Here is a 17,513-nt window from a genome sequence, read left to right as displayed (position 1 = left end):
AACTCTAAGGGTTGCTGTAATTTTTTTTGTCTAAATCCAAGGAAGAATATATTACTAGCACACTTCATGCAAAAAAGAAACTTCTGGACTACTGGATTCTATATATATTTTTACTAAACAATTGATTAGTACTTTGTACCGATGCCAGGTAAATTTGGGTCGTGTATAATCATTATTTAGTAAAACAAGTAGTAAATAATCTAAGTTTTTGCGTGTAAGTTGAGTTTACTTTATTCTTGTTTTTCAAACAGTAATAACCTGTATTGACCCAAGTTTAACGTCATACTGAAGATAACAGCTATGCATTTGGAATGCGCTAGGACTTCTTATCTGAAGAATAAACAACACTATCATAATGCTAAAACTTTATTACTAAAGTTCTCTATTACTACACCGAAACGTAGATCCACGCATGCGTTCTGAGATAGGGACTTTTAACCGTTGGGTGCTTCTGACTGTAAGTTATGTGAAGGAAAAGCCCCACGTGCACTTAGCACGCGCGCGCGTCGGGTAAGTTGTATGTAGACCGATCGTGATTGAACAAGAACGTTTAATTTTCGAAAATTCTAGCTGTCAGTAATACTTTCACTGCTTGAGAAGTCTTCTTGAAATGCCCTTGGATCGCCAAATGCCAAGAGTTTAAACAGGAGTGGCAAGCTGTAGTACATTAAGAACAACAAGGTTTTATTACATGTTGTGGAAGACATGTTAAGGGTAAGTGTGATCCACTATTGGTTTATTTACTGCCTTAGCTTTCTTATGCATCACTAAGTAGAAGATTATTAGGATTTTCGTGTTGTTTTTTTTTCATAAATCAAAAAAGAAATTTTTTCACTTGTTACACACCGAAGTTGCAGAGGCGAAATTGTTGCTTAGATGAGTTAACAGCTTACGCAGCATATGCGAAACGTTGTACGTTTCAGTACCAAAACAACTGGGACGCTAGGTTATTCGTGAAACATATACAATTCTTGCCTTGATTCGTGACATTGAAGGTAATTTATTTTCTTTATGAGGAAGCATACATGATTTTCACAAAATAAATGCTACTTTATACTAACTTATCTTCCCAGATGTCACTCACTACGTTTCTTAATTTGAAGATGATCAAGTAAAAGCACTTCTTGGGAAGAGAGTTTTAACAATCTCGAATATATTTAGCTATGAATCGTATTATAGGAACAGTTCGTAGAAGAAATACACCAGATAGATAGGACATAAACATGATGCATTTTGCCATTTTTTTCACTCTCTATGAAAGACGTGTGCAGTTAAAATGTCTGTATGAGTTAATTAAAACCTAGATATCATGAGAGCGTATTGAAGGGATAGAAAGGATCCCTACAAACTTAATTCACACATTCAGCTGGAATTGTATTTGTTTTTCACGCTAGTTACTTAGAACTTCTAAAGCGTGTACGTTGTTTTCAATATTTACGTTATAGAGTAGCTTCAGCCTGAGTGGCATTTCAGAAACTCGTATCGTATTGGTGTTTTTAAACCTAATCGGGTAATTGTGTAAAAACAATGCTGATTGGTTGACTCTTGCAACTTGTATAACGATACGTCATGATAGTTGGTAATCTTATTAGGTTACGCCAAGCCATTCTTGTTGGAGAAACAACTAGAGAGAGAGAGGAAAAAAAACTGAATTAAAATATTCCTCAAGTGTACAGTACGCGTATAAAACAGCGAACAGCCTCAACTTTGTGTTTTCCATCATGTGGGATAAGATCACCTATACTTTTTTTTGTTATAAATTTCTAACAATATGTTATACAATCACAAAACAGATGTTGCATGCTTCACTTAACTACTATGTTTACTGTATTCAAAATGTATCTCTCAAACTAAGCGACTGTGTAGTAGTAACGTGCCTAAAGTTATCTTTATACATTGCCGTGTTAAAGCATTTTCAAAAACTTGCCCTCATAAAGCAATTAAATTTAGAGATACAGATTTCTCTTTATATGTACATGCATAAGTAATTATATTTAGTCCTAGGTCCGTTATACACAGATTACGTATATGTACAGGTTAGCACAACGCTTGGTTCGTATGGACGACCATCTGTGTGTGTGTGTGCGTGTGCTTGGCATCTGTTTCGTCTGTTTACAAACTAACTACGCTTGTAAAGCATAAACACATCGCCGCATTTGTTACGCTCAGTATAAACACACGATTCTTGTTCTTTTACTTCTAATTTCTTGTTATTGATGTTAACGTAAACAAATTAAAGACTTAACTTTTGGCTCTTATGTGCCATTTTCGTCGTTGACGTGTCGTTAAGCATGCAGTAAAATTGTGAAGGTTTTTAAAAGGCTATTCCCATAATACGTTATAGAAAGCTATGAATGTTTGGTAGCATTATTGAAGTGTGGAGAACCCTTCAAAATACCTAGTTGATTTTAGATTCAAGCCTATTGCTAGGTCTGGAAGTGGGGATTCATTTTAGTCCAAAGTGGAACTCGTTTCCTGTGTAACTTTAGTGCTTAAGGACGAAACAATTTCCAAAATATGTAATGGTTCCTTTATTATCACTGCAAATAAACATTTCTAGTAAATATCCTCTGATAAATATGAAAATGCTATTTCCGCATGTATGCACCGTGTTATAAAAGCAGTTATATAATAAGAGGCTATCATCAAAAAAAGGGGAAAAAATGTTAGTAGGCGAGCGAATCTCCGGCGGAGTAGGGGAGGGAGTCGTTCGCACCCCGACCCCCCAGTCCCGGCTACGGGCTTGTAGATTCGGAAAAAATAAACCTTTAAAAGATTATTTTGCCAGACAAACAGGATGTAAACAGTAATTCACAATTAGAGGTCGCTACGTTGTCAGGGGTAGTACTGATTAAAATAGTGGTAAGGTTAAGTTCATAACCTTGTTCCGGCTCGGCTGTAGTACCTCTCAAATAACAGGAAGACATTTTTATGAATCGTTATCCATCCGTGCCTAATAAGTTGATATCATATAGTAAAGTATAGGTATGATGACGGACAGAGGCATGTTTTAAACCTACATTTTATTATTAGAAAAAAGTTTAACGTGTCTCGTTATAATTAGAATTGAAACTATGTGACTAAAATTACGTCAAAAAATAATTGTCACCTTGCGTTAAGCAAGCAGAACTAACACTGTGTCTTGGAACTATGTGATTAATATTATGTCAAAAAACTTAGGTGTCACCTTGCGTTAAGCAGTCTGAACTAACATTGTGTCTTGGTACTATGTGATTAATATTATTTACCAAAGTTAGGAGTGTGACGACATGAAAAATAATTAGCAGTGTCTTAAAACTATATAATATTAACTATTTATATAAATAATGGTACAGCGCCATTCCCTGTCTGCGTTTCGCAAAGGAGAGAAATACTATAATGGCTGCCATAAGCCTCTTACAGGACAGTTCTTTATATATTGTCAAGGAAATTACCTAATTTACCTTTATTGTATTTATTATTTATTTATTTTTAACTATGATATATTTTGGGTGGGGGAGGCTGTAAGCCAGTACGTTTTTCTAGTCCTGAAATTAAGCTTTAACTTTTGACATGAAAGTAAGCATGACTTTACACGTCATAAAACTAAGATTTTTAATCTTATTTCACGAAACCGTATATTTTATATAAGTTCATGGGCAAAAAAGGGGGCTAAGTATTATTCTAAATTAGTCTATTTTTTGTAACAGTATATTGCCCATTTCAACAAAAAAGTATTTTCAAAGGTTTTGTTTGTTTGTTTAAAGTTAAGCACAAAGCTACACAATGGGCTATCAGTGCTCTGCCCACCACAGGTATCGAAACCCGATTTCTAGCGATGTAAGTCTGCAGACGTGCCGCTGTGCCATTGGGGGTCGTTTTCAAAGGTTGTTTTAAAATAATGAATTTCGTCACCTAAAAGTCTTCACTGACTTTATTGTTGTACATACTAGTGGAAAAGTTTGTCGTTTTGTAACAGTATATTATTTATTATCTACAAAATCGCTTTATTATTACTGAAATTGCTGGAATCTTTATAATTTCAAAATAAAATAAAACTGCCAGTTGCTTTATTTTTATTATTTATAAATATGTTTTTCTGTACATAATATAATAATATATTATGCATTAAAATATATAGTTTGCTTGATTGGTTTATAATTTCGCACAAATCTACACAAGGAATACCTAATTTTGAACTGCTAGCCTAGAGGGAAGACAGCTCTTGGACTATTGTAATGTAATAGTGAGATTTGACCGTCACACTTACAACGCGCCCACGGCCCCTAATTGCGGAGCACAATTTTATTATTATCGTCTTTGCGATAACAGGATCTCTTCAGTACAGATTAGAATGACTGAAAAGGAATGTATTTATTGGAATTCATGAAACCCTGTATGTTGTTGGATAATGAGGGGTCACTCAAAAAGGCACAGTTACAATGGAGAAGAAAAAAAAAGGTCACTAGTGCATGATGGAAACACCGTATTAGAAGATCACATGTGGCTCTGTTCTTGCTGTATCGTGCCACCATTGTTAACAAATGAGACGTATATCCGTAAAAGAAACAATTCATTTCATTGGTGCACGTGATTAAATGAAACACGACAGTTGTTATAGTTCCCTAGGACTGACGTTTTAGAAGATCCTGTTTTGTCAGGTAGTGTAACATTTTGTATATATATGTATATATATCTGTGTGTGTGTGTATACCTAGACTTCGTTCCTATAGTCTTATCATTAGTTATCAAGCCTTTAATAAGCAGGTTTTTACTTTAAAAAGTTTGCATATGGTTGTGAATGAAACAATGATTTCAACGATAAACATGGCTATTTGCGTAGACTTGCAATCTAAGGCAACTATTTTTCCAACAATCATTTCTCACACAAGAGAATTTTATAATCAGATAAGAGATTCACTCCTTCCCAGTTTATATTGTCTTAGCGATTGAATGAACTAACTTAGGGAGTCCTTGAATGACCTTATCGGTGGATTCATGATGAGACTTTGATTTATTCTAGTACTCCTGAAAATGAACCCCATCAGAGAAGATGGTCGTTGTTATATAAGAGCGATATTTTATATTTCAGAATAAACAAACTCATATATGCGAATGAAACCTTTCCATGTTCTGCTTCGAGTAATAATAAGAGCACCGAATACTTTCTTTGGCATCGGGAAACCAACGTCTTGTGTCTGTAGATTCTTCTTTCGGAGTGTTTGTTGCGTAGTATTTGATAGTTTTAAACAGTACTACAAGTATAAACTGCCCCCCCCCAAAAAAAACACAACAAAAAACAAATTTGTAAATTCTTCTTTCGGAGTGTTTGTTGCGTAGTATTTGATAGTTTTAAACAGTACTACAAGTATAAACTGTCCCCCCCCCAAAAAAAAACACAACAAAAACAAATTTAAGTTCAAATTGTTCCTGTGAGAAATTTATTCAGTTCTTTAGGACAAAAACAACCCTTCAAAATGTAATCTTATCAGAACCTCATCACACACGAAATTAATTAGATAGACAGCTCTACGAAAGATCTGCCATAATGTATAATATATATATATTTAGTACACCGAATTTTGTTTGCTCTTTGCTTGCGAGGAATTATTTTAGACTCAATAAGATCCATACACTAACAGCACTCAAATGGCTGTCCAAAAGAGAACAACAACGCTTTAAGCATTTATTAAAAATCCCGAAATGTTAGCACATTCACTGGTTGTTTAAAACTTAATATTGACTTCCTGGTTATTCTGTGAAATTTTTGAATATGGTAATCCATATGATAAAGAGCTAAGAGTGACCCATCGTGAAAACAGGGAAAGTATAAAAAACCCAGTTTTCTACTTTTACGGCATATTAAAATGATATAATATGCATGCTTTTATGCTCTAAAATATATTTACTCTTTGTATATGGAATTATACAAAAAGAGGGAACATGGTTGCTATTAAATATTTCTGATTTTTTACTTTTTATTGTGCAAATCACTGTCGGATTGAAGAGATTCTCTTTATCAATCCTGATGGCGAAATATCGTGTTCATAGTCGGAGGGTAAATAAGATTATTTACGATGTGTTTCGTTTTAGGTCATGCGATTAAACCACTTGACGAGCGTCTGAAGAAGAGGTTTGTCATTTCGCGTGACTTTATAAATATCCTCCAATAAGGAAGGATGGCGAAGTAATAAAAATGTGATGTTTATTACCTTTATGAACGCAGAAAGAAAACAGAAATGGTGCAAGGTGATAAAAAAATTGTTGTTTTAATTTATCTTTCTCGATTCTGAGAAACGTTTCTTGATAAAAGAAAAGCGATAGCGAAGAAACTTAAACACACTCACAGTTATCTCTAACTGCTGCTCTTTCTTATCATTCGGAACCCGTCGACCGATTCCGGTACCTTACATCAGACCTCGGATGTATGAAGCGGATTAATATACAGAAGACCCTTACATTTCATCGTCGGAGAAGGCCGTATAACCATAAATTAATCAGGCGGCACCTTAGCTGTGTATGAAATAGCGTCACCTGCCACTCAGTTAGTTGCCTTCCATATAACACAAGATGTACCAGTATAATTTATTATAACGGCAGTGACAGCCATAGGAAGTGCACATGAACCGTTTCTTACAGAAAACAAACCATGAGCGAATAGTTTAGTGCCAGCGGATTCTGTTTATTTCCGACTTGCAAAACTTGACTGCCTAGAAAATCAAATAATGGCATGAATATAAATATATAAAAAGGAATAGAGTTTGTTTGTTATGAATTTCGCGCAAAGCTACACGAGGGCTCACTGCACTAACCGTCCCTAATTTAGCATTGTAAGACTAGAGGGAAGGCAGCTAGTCATCACCACCCACCGCCAACTCTTGGGCTACTCTTTTACCAACGAATAGTGGGATTGAGTGTCACATTATAACGCCCCCATGTCTGAAAGGGCGAGCATGTTTGGTGTGATGGGGAATCGAACCTGAGACCCGCAGATTGCGAGTCGAGCGCCCTAACCACCTGGCAATGCCGGGCCTAAGAAAGAGAGAGAAGGTGTCCGACAATTATGTCAACTATTTTACTCAGAGAAAGTAAAAAAAAAAAATCGTTAACATGACTTGCGGGCACTTTGTATATAGGTTTACTGGGAAGTTTTCGTGTTTTAATATACTCAGTTTTTTTTTTTTAGGAACTTCATTAAATTACTTTAAATAACATTATTGTATTTAAAGTTTATAAATATAGAGATCTATTAAGGATTTTGTCACAGCTAATGCATTTTATTTGTATCCCGATATTTTTATGTGCAAATAAAACTTAAATATATGCATTTTCTGGCTGGTTCAGACTTGTCAAAGATTTTGCGTCATTTTCAAAGTGAAAAATGTTGCTTGATATTAAAGTGTTTCAGTTATTTGTATTTCATTTAGAAATCACTTATATACAAAGTTCATAAAAAATATGCGTTTTGAAATGCTATTTTAGTTTTTATGAAATGAATTTCATCCGTATTTAATGTCAGTACAGAATGTTCATAGAAATATTCACAATTTTGTTAAATGTTTTACGAAATGAATTTCATCCGTATTTAATATCAGTACAGAATGTTCATAGAAATATTAACAATTTTGTTAAATGTTTTACGAAATGAATTTCATCCGTATTTAATATCAGTACAGAATGTTCATAGAAATATTCACAATTTTTCTTAAATGTTGTTTCATACGATTATCCACAGAAACATTTTTAATGCTGGTAAATGTTATTTCATATTCTTATACATTGGAACGCTTTTAAGGCTATTGAATGTTTTCTCGTGTGGTTATTTCTATATGTTATCTACTGTTACTTTTGATAATAAAGTGTTTTTTGTGTGTCTTAAGCATACAATTGCATAAACAGAATGTATATTATATAATAAGAGTTATTTTTGAAATGTCACCATTTATGGTTAAACATCGTGAAACGATTCTCAGTATTAAGGATTAGAGTTATAAAAGATAAATACATGACGCTACGCGTAAGGTAAAAAAAAAAGCCTTTCAATTTTAGTTGTAAGAGTATACCTTTTATTGAAACACATAGGAGAATATATTTTGGAAAACAACAACTAGAGGCACATTTTACTGGAAAAAATGCTTTCTGGGCATATTGTTCGTCTCCAGTATGTACATATAAGTGTATTCGTCACCTTCGTGTCACATCATCTACGTAGGTCTGTACAAAATAATATATAAAAATTCTATTGATATATCCTGTAGAGAAGAAGGACAAACCGAGCGTATCCTGCTGTCGTCCAGCATGGTGGAAGTCCTGTTCGTACATAAGCGGGTACACGAGAACACCGAAAAGGTTGTGCTGCCCGTAAAGCAACTGATAAAAACCACTTTTCGCCGTCGCCCCGGCGCCTCAGGTGTTGTTTATGGAGCTGCCCGGGTCCTATTAACTGGTAACCCCGGAACGGCGGGTGATGGGTGACGTTAATAGGGCAGAGGTAGGGCGCGAACGTTGCCATTTCTAGGCAAGTCCTTGGATAACCGCTTTTTATCTCTGGTGTTTTCCAGTTTTGGTTCTGATATTATTATATAAGCTATGATCCGTGTTTAAAACAAGCTTTGCCCTTGTTACTTGTTGTTATAAAAAATGGCACACTAGTTATTATGGGGTTGTCTATAATCTATATGATTATTGTGATTATTATTTTCTATATAAGAGTGCGTAGCCCAGAACAGCTGATGGTCGTAAAAATGAACAGGCCTTGTCGTTTTTTTATTGCGAACTATTTAAAATACGTTTTTTTTTCTAGTGGAAATGCGTCTGCTACAAAACAGCTGTCGGCATAAAAATCAACAGGTGGCGAGGTTTTTTATGTTATATTCAAAATAATGAATAATTTTGACGCTAATTCAGTTTTCGGACGTTTGTTAAGGCTACACAACACACGCTATTACTTCAAAAGTAAACACTAGTATACCTACCTTATTTATAATTCATCGTAATGGCTTCATTTGTTGTCATAATCTTAAAAAATGGTCGATTAATTCCAAGCTGTACACATATAGTTCATCTGGAAAAGTCCGGTCTACAAATTTTCAATCAACTGGTTGTTGTAAACTCCTTACGGCCCCTTTCTTTTATTTCTTTGCCCCCGCTTAGAATTTGTTTCCTTTCTGATCTCTTCTGTTTTTTAAAACATACACAATATTTCAGGAACGATAGAATATTGTTGAATTTTAACCTCATTAAAAAGCTTTGAGATGTTCAACCTTTTAACCTTACTGAGGAGTTTTGAGAGGTTAAAAACTGGATTCTAACGTTAATGGACAAACTTTGATAAGCTCAAAAACACAGAATTTAACCGCAGTAACAAACTCGGAGAGGTTAAAAGTACTGAAATTAACATCATTGGCTAGCATTGAAAGAGTGAAAATACTCAATGTTTAGATTAGTGGCAAATAAAGGACATCATGAAATGATGCTCTGAAAAGTGTTGATAAATTTTTCAATTAAAGTTACTGTCACGATAAGATCAATAAGGGTATACCGGTTCCAAGTTGTGAACGGTTTATCCAATTAAAGTTACTGTCACGATAAGATCAATAAGGGTATACCGGTTCCAAGTTGTGAACGGTTTATCCAATTAAAGTTACTGTCACGATAAGATCAATAAGGGTATACCGGTTCCAAGTTGTGAACGGTTTATCCAATTAAAGTTACTGTCACGATAAGATCCAGTAAGGGTACACCTGTTCCAAGTTGTGAACGGTTTATCCATTATGAGAGGGCCCGGCTGTGCTTCAGCCTTCAGGTATTCCCGATACAGCCGATTCCTGTAAACCTAAAATAGTGAATATGATAGCCCGCACGTAATTAGAATGTTACATTTAATTATACTTATGATAGATTGTAGCACTTTCAATACATTCGAAATTGGAAGACACATTCGTATCATACACAACTTCAAAAAACAAAAAAAAAGATATATCTTATAGAATATCAATGTACATACCAAGTTTGATCAAAATTTGTCATCATGGCTCTTGAGCGAAAACGGATACATATAGACTAATCGGAGTGAATACATGATCTTTGGTTATTCTTTAAACCACAAATACACAATTATATATGCATAATTCTTTCTTTTGTTTTTTAACCACAGATACACAAGTTGGTGTGAATACATGATATTTGGTTATTCTTTAAACCACAAATACACAATTATATATGCATAATTCTTTCTTTTGTTTTTTAACCACAGATACACAAGTTGGAGTGAATACATGATATTTGGTTATTCTATAGATCACAGATACACAAGTCAGAGTGAATACATGGTATTTGGTTATTCTCTAAAAATCACAGATACACAAGTCAGAGTGAATACATGATATTTGGTTATTCTCTAAATCACAGATACACAAGTCAGAGTGAAAACATGATATTTGGTTATTCTCTAAACCACAGATACACAAATCGGAGTGAATACATGATATTTGGTTATTCTCTAAACCACAGATACACAAGTCGGAGTGAATACATGATATTTGGTTATTCTCTAAATCACAGATACACAAGTCAGAGTGAACGTATAATTTCTAGTTTTCTGTAAACAACAGACATACAAGTGGAAGTAAATGCACAGTGTTTGGCTATTCCGTGAGGGTTTCAAGGACAAGCACGTAGTGAACTCATTATATCTGATTATTCGTTACAGGTATCATTAGCATTAGGAAAACTGGATTATGTGCGTCAACGCTCCTTATACTTTACTACTATCAACGATAAGTAAACGGTCAAAGTGGATTAGATGCTTGTTCTTTACGAGTAGAAAAAAACATTATTAAATTGAACCATTTCTATAAAGCGACTCCTGTGGTGATAAATGGTAGCGAGTAGATATCGGCAGAGACATCGCGTTAGTTCTGTAACTTCTGTTTTTATTAAATAGGCTTGTTGAGAACACAAGTGGATCTATTTCAGCACAAGAGCTTGCGCACTGATGATATTTATATTTATGTTATTGATTAGTAGAAACGTCACTTGAAACTTTACCTAAATGCTGTTGTATAGAAACGTATTTTATGACTATTTAAAAATAAAATAGTTTTGTCTCATAAGAGGGCGTCAGAAGGTAAAACAGAACACCATTTGCAGTTATATCTTAATTAAATATTTAGTGCGGTGTTTCTTGCCTGATGACAGGGTTGTAAACAAAATTTCGCAAATGTAGTCTTCAATTATATTTACTGTAGAAATTATAATACCGAGATTAACAAATTTTCATAACAGTACTGATTAAACCACGCAAAATTAATAGATCGAGTCGCTAGATGTCGCGTCTATCAACAATATGATGGTAGATGTCAGCCTTTACTGCTCCATAGAAGACCAAATACGCATATTTTCAAAAATAACATTTGAAATTTGTTTTTACCGCAATTTTGTTTTCGGATGAAGAAATTTGTTCGAAAACAAAATGTTCAAAAATGATAAAGCTTATTTACATATTAATATGTATAGAAGTAAATTTAGGGCTCGAATGTGATTCTTTCTTACGAAAGTTCCACTAAAGTATCTGCTAAATGTGTTTGTTTAAGAATGTTTCCATAAGTACACACAAATGCATCAGCAAATAGCCATCCCAAATCTTTAACTGATAGACTAGAGATAAGGTAATTAGTCAACAACAACACCCAGTACCAACTCTTGGAAACTCTTGTCTCACCATATAGTTTACTTTCACATTTATCTTTTAGAGATAAGTTTATGGGTTTGTAACGCTAAATTCCAGTGTTCAATATCCCGCAGTACTTGTATACATTGTATATATTTAACTTGAAAACAAATAACCAACCTCTTTTTTATCCCCTCCCCTCCCTAATCCAAAATGCATAGCACGTTGTTGCGGTAAACCATAAACACTCGGATTCACAATCCGGTAACATTAACCATTAGATCACACCCGGCCCTCTTTTAATAAAAAAAAGTATTTGAAACTCTCGTAAGAATGAGTCGGTAACAACGGTGGAAAGAAAAAAAGGTTGCATTTTTTTTATTAATAAAATACTGTCAAATTGTAAACGCCTGTGGTGTAGTTTTCTGATAAAAAAATCTTTAATTGTTTCATGTATGTCGTTGCTTATTTTTATCCTAACATAAAGAGAACAACATAACGGCCAAAACTGACATATAAGTTTTTTTCTGAGAAATGTGGGATTATAAGCCGTTGTCTATTTCCATCTGAACAACAAACTGTTGGTGAAAAAATTCATACGACTGCCTTCGTTATGAGATATGAATGTTAAATAGAATAGTTTTGCCTCTTCTAACATAGCAGAAAATTAGGCATAGACTTTGAAAATATTCTGACTTACTTCGAGGAATACAGTTTCATTGGTTCTGTGTTCATCATCTCTATCCTATCAACAAGCCGAATTGGCTCATATGGACCTCAACAAACTGTCTTATTATATCGTCTTCATTTAGTTGCATGGTTAGCAACTGGTGCGGGTGTGTAGCTTCAAAATAGTAAAATCTAAGTTATACAGTTCTGTAGAGTAGTAGTTTTATTAATGTTGAAAAGGTCACTAACTAAACTAAAAATTAAAAAAAAATCTATGTAGGTTTTATTATTTTTAGTTAGTTGCAAAGTCGAATTTCTTATCCTTAGTTTAGGGAACTGAAATTTTCAACCTGAAGGAACCTACCTATGTGCACATAAGTTATAAGGTTAGTGACTCTTGAAAGTCAGCTATAGCCATCCCCAAATCTGATCTACTGACCAGATGGAAGGCAGTCAGCAGCTTTATCCGACTCTTTGAACTTTGAACAGAATAACAATCGTCACAGCTAGAAGTGCGGATTGTGTTCAACGGCATCATCTTTCGAACCTCCGACCCTACGATACACAGCCCGACACGCTAACCATTAGCAATGCCCGATGGTTAGCGTTATAGGAAAATTGCTATGAAAATAAAAATGCTATCATTTTCTGATTCAAAACTACTTTGTCATGAAATAGAATTAACACTTCAGGCAGAATCAACATGTATTATGATCCTATAACTTTATTAATATATAAAACTGAAAATAAATGTTTTAATTTTCAACCCAGTAATATAAGATTTTTTTCTTTTACAATTTACAGGGTACTCAGTCCGCTCTAACCAAGAAGTTCTTTAGGGTTTGAGAAATGACAGTACCAAGCCTAACAAATCGACATTTTACGTCCAAACAGGTGACTTCCCAACATACATAGTCAAACCCGTCTTATTGGTGAACGGATTCATCTCTCGTGCTTTTCCTTTTGAGGTAAGACCGTTGATTTAAATTTCGGTTCATCAACATTTTATTCGTTTTGTACACACACACACGTTTAAGAATTTAAGAAATACTTATATATCAACAATAACTGTAACGACACAAAGGAAATCTTCATTACCTAGTGAGCTTTATCTACACCATATACTAGTATATCAGAACATTGGAATGGGAACGTTCATTTATATTCTTAAACTTAAACTTAAATTTACGAATACGATTTGTCTTGACCAACGGCACCAACTACAACATCTGTCACGTAGGCGCATTGAAAAAGTTAAATATGTACATAGTTTTATATGTATGTATATGTTTATATTGTACATATATCAATACAGTTCAATGCATATATAATTGCCTACAAGAAAGTTGTAGCCATCACGAAATAACCATCCTATTCAGTATTTTAATAACGATATAATTCAGAAAGAAAACTGTTATAAAATATGTCACCGATCTAGCTGTTAAGATTTTTTTGAATGCCAAAATTCAAATTTATTTGGAGAATGTTACAAATGTATAGACATTTGCATATTTTTTAGATAATATGTGTCTTCCGGTTACTTCGAATATAGGCCGACTCATTATGACTCACTGAAGTAAAGGAAATAACGCCATGAATACATCATTCAACTAGAATTCATTTCTTTAATCATATGCATAACTCTTTCGAAACATGTCGTAGACAGGCTAATTGGTTTATGTTTTTCATTTTGTATGTACTAAATAAATTTCTAAACCTGAGCTTAAAATTTCTAAACTGATCACAAGACTTGGTAAGCTGTGAATCTTTGAGATAAATTGATTGTCAGGCTGCGACCTGAGACAGTGCCATTGCTCTGATGGAATATCACTGTCTGCATTGATTTCATTACGAAAATATCCAGTTGTAGAATGATAGATTGGCGAAAACGTGTTCTCAGCTTAAGCTGTCATATTTGATAAATTACTTGTTTAACAAAACGTAGTACAGTGTGGATAAAGACCAGAATTCCTGCAAACTCATTATATTCTTCTTTGACCTTCTTTTGCGTAGACATAATGCAGGAAAATAATGTTTTCTTAAAAAGAACAAAACAAAGAAGAAACATTATTAACACATTCGTCCCCTTTTCAGGTGCTGTCAGGCTGTAGGTTTTAAAAAATTGTTTTTAGCTTATCAAAAAACCCGAGAAGCTTGCTCTCATGTGTTGTCATAGCATTTGTTTGGTAAGAAAAAAAAGTTATTGTTTATTACAAAAATCATCAATGAATTGTTTCAGTGCTGTGGTATAAATACTCCGAAAACAAAATATGCGCAGAAAAAATTACAAGAACTCCGAACTTGGAAAGAAGTAGAAAGTACAAAAACACGCACATGTACATACGTAGTGAAATAGTTGGTACTAAAGGAAATATTACGATGACAGTTAAAACCAATTCGATTATTATTTGTTATATATATAAATAGTTAGAAGTTACACTGTGGTCTAAGTGAAACAACTATATAGTAATTTTTGCCCCACTCTGTATATTGTTGGGTTTTCTCATTTTGCCCATCCCTGTATATTGTTGTGTTTTCTCATTTTGTCCCACTCTGTATATTGTTGTGTTTAATATCAGCTACCTTGAATATATATCTACGTAGAAGTATTGTTAGTGTTTTCGAACAAAACAGAACACATTACACTTGGAAAAAAAAAAGCAGGAAAACTAGTTATATAAAGAGAGAAACAAAGCATCATATCCTGAATTTAATCCAAATACACAACCACTTTTTCACCGAAGTTCAATGATTGATTCATCTTTAAAGAGCTGGTGAACTATTTCACACCTTTAAATTAAAGATCAAGTCAAATTTCATGCTCCAACGTTATAGCTTTCTAGAAAGGTCGTACCGAACTTTATAACATCCAGAAATTTATTCTTCAATCTGATTGTCAAGATTGATGGACTCATTACCAGTTCAGGAGAAGCTACCAAGATCAGTACAAACTAGTAGCCACAATACTAGAGGTATCTGTTGAATATAATAAATAGGCTAAAACTGTCAGAGCTTACGCATGACTTGGGAAAGAGAGAGCAAAGAAGGCTGACCTTACATGGGCCCCCCATCCTCCTGGAGGCCCTACGCTAAGGCGTAATTTGCACATATTTGTTAATCCGGCCTGACTAGAAATGTCTCACAAAAATTGCAGTTTGAGCCCCACGGACCTGAGGGTGTCTGCTCATGTCACCTCCCTCCAAATGAGGTCCCTGATATCATTAAATGTTAACACAAAACGTAGAGGGCTTGAAAGTGGACACTTTACCGTTCCGTTTATCAGTCAAAGCATAAAGTAAACGTTTTAAACTTGATATTCAAGATGAAAACATGACTTAAAAAGAGGAATGAGAGGATGGTGAAGTATTTTGAATCCAAACAAGATGAGTAAACTTAATTTCTTTCATCAGTATTAAATAACTAAATTGTATGAAAAATTAAATGCAAGATGTGATTTTTCTCTCACACCAATTTTGAACATGGATGTATGACATCCTTTTCTTTCAGATTTCAGAATTAGAAAAGTGATATAATCTTTCTATGGCTCATTACTTTTAAACATTGGGTGGTTATGATCCTCCTCCTCTGGCCCATTATCATATATAAGGAGGATGAAAATTAGAAAATAGTTTCGCCAATTTCCCGTCAATACTAGATATGAGGTGAACTACTTTTTAATACGAATATGATATAATCTTTATTTAACACGATTTTAAGAAATAATAGGTTACAAATAAAAGTTTGGCTGGTTAAACAACTATTAACCGTGCGGTTTTATATTGCGGAAATATTTTTTCGAAAACAATGTAGTGAAATGGTATTTCCTGTTTTCTTAGTTTCTTTATTAAACATTCATTTTATATGTTAAGTTGCAACGACCGGATGGATACTGACGGAGTCATTGTTTAGGATATTTTCTTACTTTATTCTCTATTCACCGTTGGATCATATGCCGGGGACGGACACTTTATTACTGAAACCCAACATGACTTAAAAGAATTATTTACATTCTATGCGTGATGACGTGTATCGTTCGTTTTGATCTTTTTAAACACTTCAGGGGATTACCGCACTAAAATATAAACGTGAGTTATCCCGGGATGTTATTGCAATAGGATGTAATAACATCTATATTGTGTTTGAGTGATACACAGTGTCTCATTCCAACACATTTTTTGGTCTCAGTGTATCAATATGTACAAGTTTTCAAAGTTCCCAAGGGCGTCACTCCCTTGGACTTCCAGTCCCTGAAGCCAGATATGATACTTTAACAACTCAGATAAAAAGAAGCAAAGTAAGATGACTTACCCTGAAGGTGTGAAGTTCCTTCAGCTATACCCTCTATATGATAAAGTGCCGTAACCTTAATAAACACATTTGCTAAAAATAGCTCCTGGAATGCGTGATGAATGGTTATTATCTGAGAGTTGTACATTTACATTTACACATGTTTGCATAACAGAAACAATTCATCACAAACTCTTGCACTAGTTTTGGTGGTGATTTTATTCCTTTACGCCCTAAATATGTTTTACAATATCATATCAGCAGCAGTTAATTACAAACTCTTGCACTAGTTTTGGTGGTGATTTTATTCCTTTACGTCCTAAATATGTTTTACAATATCATATCAGCAGCAGTTAATTACAAACTCTTGCACTAGTTTTGGTGGTGATTTTATTCCTTTACGTCCTAAATATGTTTTAAAATATCATATCATCAGCAGTTAATTACAAACTCTTGCACTAGTTTTGGTGGTGATTTTATTCCTTTACATCCTAACGTGTTCTAAAATATCACATCAAAAGCAATTCGTCTCAAACACATGCGTTAAACGTGGTCGTGATTTTATTAATTTACGTCTTAAAGGTGTTTTAAAATACCATATCAGAAGACTGTAGGAATTTTCTACGATAATTCAGAGATACAATATTCAAGGTGAAAAATATGTTATTCATTTTCAAAGGAATTCAACAGGTTTGGTTTCGAATAGTGCATATTAAGAGTAATTTGAACTTCAGAATTGTTAATATAGTCAATAATTTCTTCATCAGAAAAGTACCAGTTAATCAAATTTCATATATATATATATGTGACTTACTATGACTTTTAGGATAATAATTCAATATTTCTGTGTTTCTTGCGCTGTTTTAGGTTTAAGTCACTTGTGCATATTTTTAAAGACCTCTGCTCA

The 17,513-nt window shown here is 33.9% G+C and overlaps 1 protein-coding gene across 1 annotated transcript in view; it reads left to right on the top strand.

Moving 5' to 3' along the window:
- The first annotated feature begins 484 nt into the window (after positions 1 to 484).
- The window catches only part of LOC106462469 (myosin light chain kinase, smooth muscle-like), a 96,824-nt gene continuing 79,795 nt past the window's right edge, over positions 485 to 17,513 (top strand). The window contains exons 1-2 of the mRNA XM_022390113.1: positions 485 to 714; positions 13,124 to 13,287. The gene's annotated coding sequence lies outside the window, so the exon portion shown is untranslated. The remainder of the gene's footprint in view (positions 715 to 13,123; positions 13,288 to 17,513) is intronic.

The sequence above is a fragment of the Limulus polyphemus genome, unplaced genomic scaffold, assembly GCF_000517525.1.
Source record: "Limulus polyphemus unplaced genomic scaffold, Limulus_polyphemus-2.1.2 Scaffold46, whole genome shotgun sequence".
NCBI lineage: Eukaryota > Metazoa > Arthropoda > Merostomata > Xiphosura > Limulidae > Limulus > Limulus polyphemus.
Note: the sequence above shows the minus strand (reverse complement) of the source record. Positions and strands in the feature narration are given on the sequence as shown.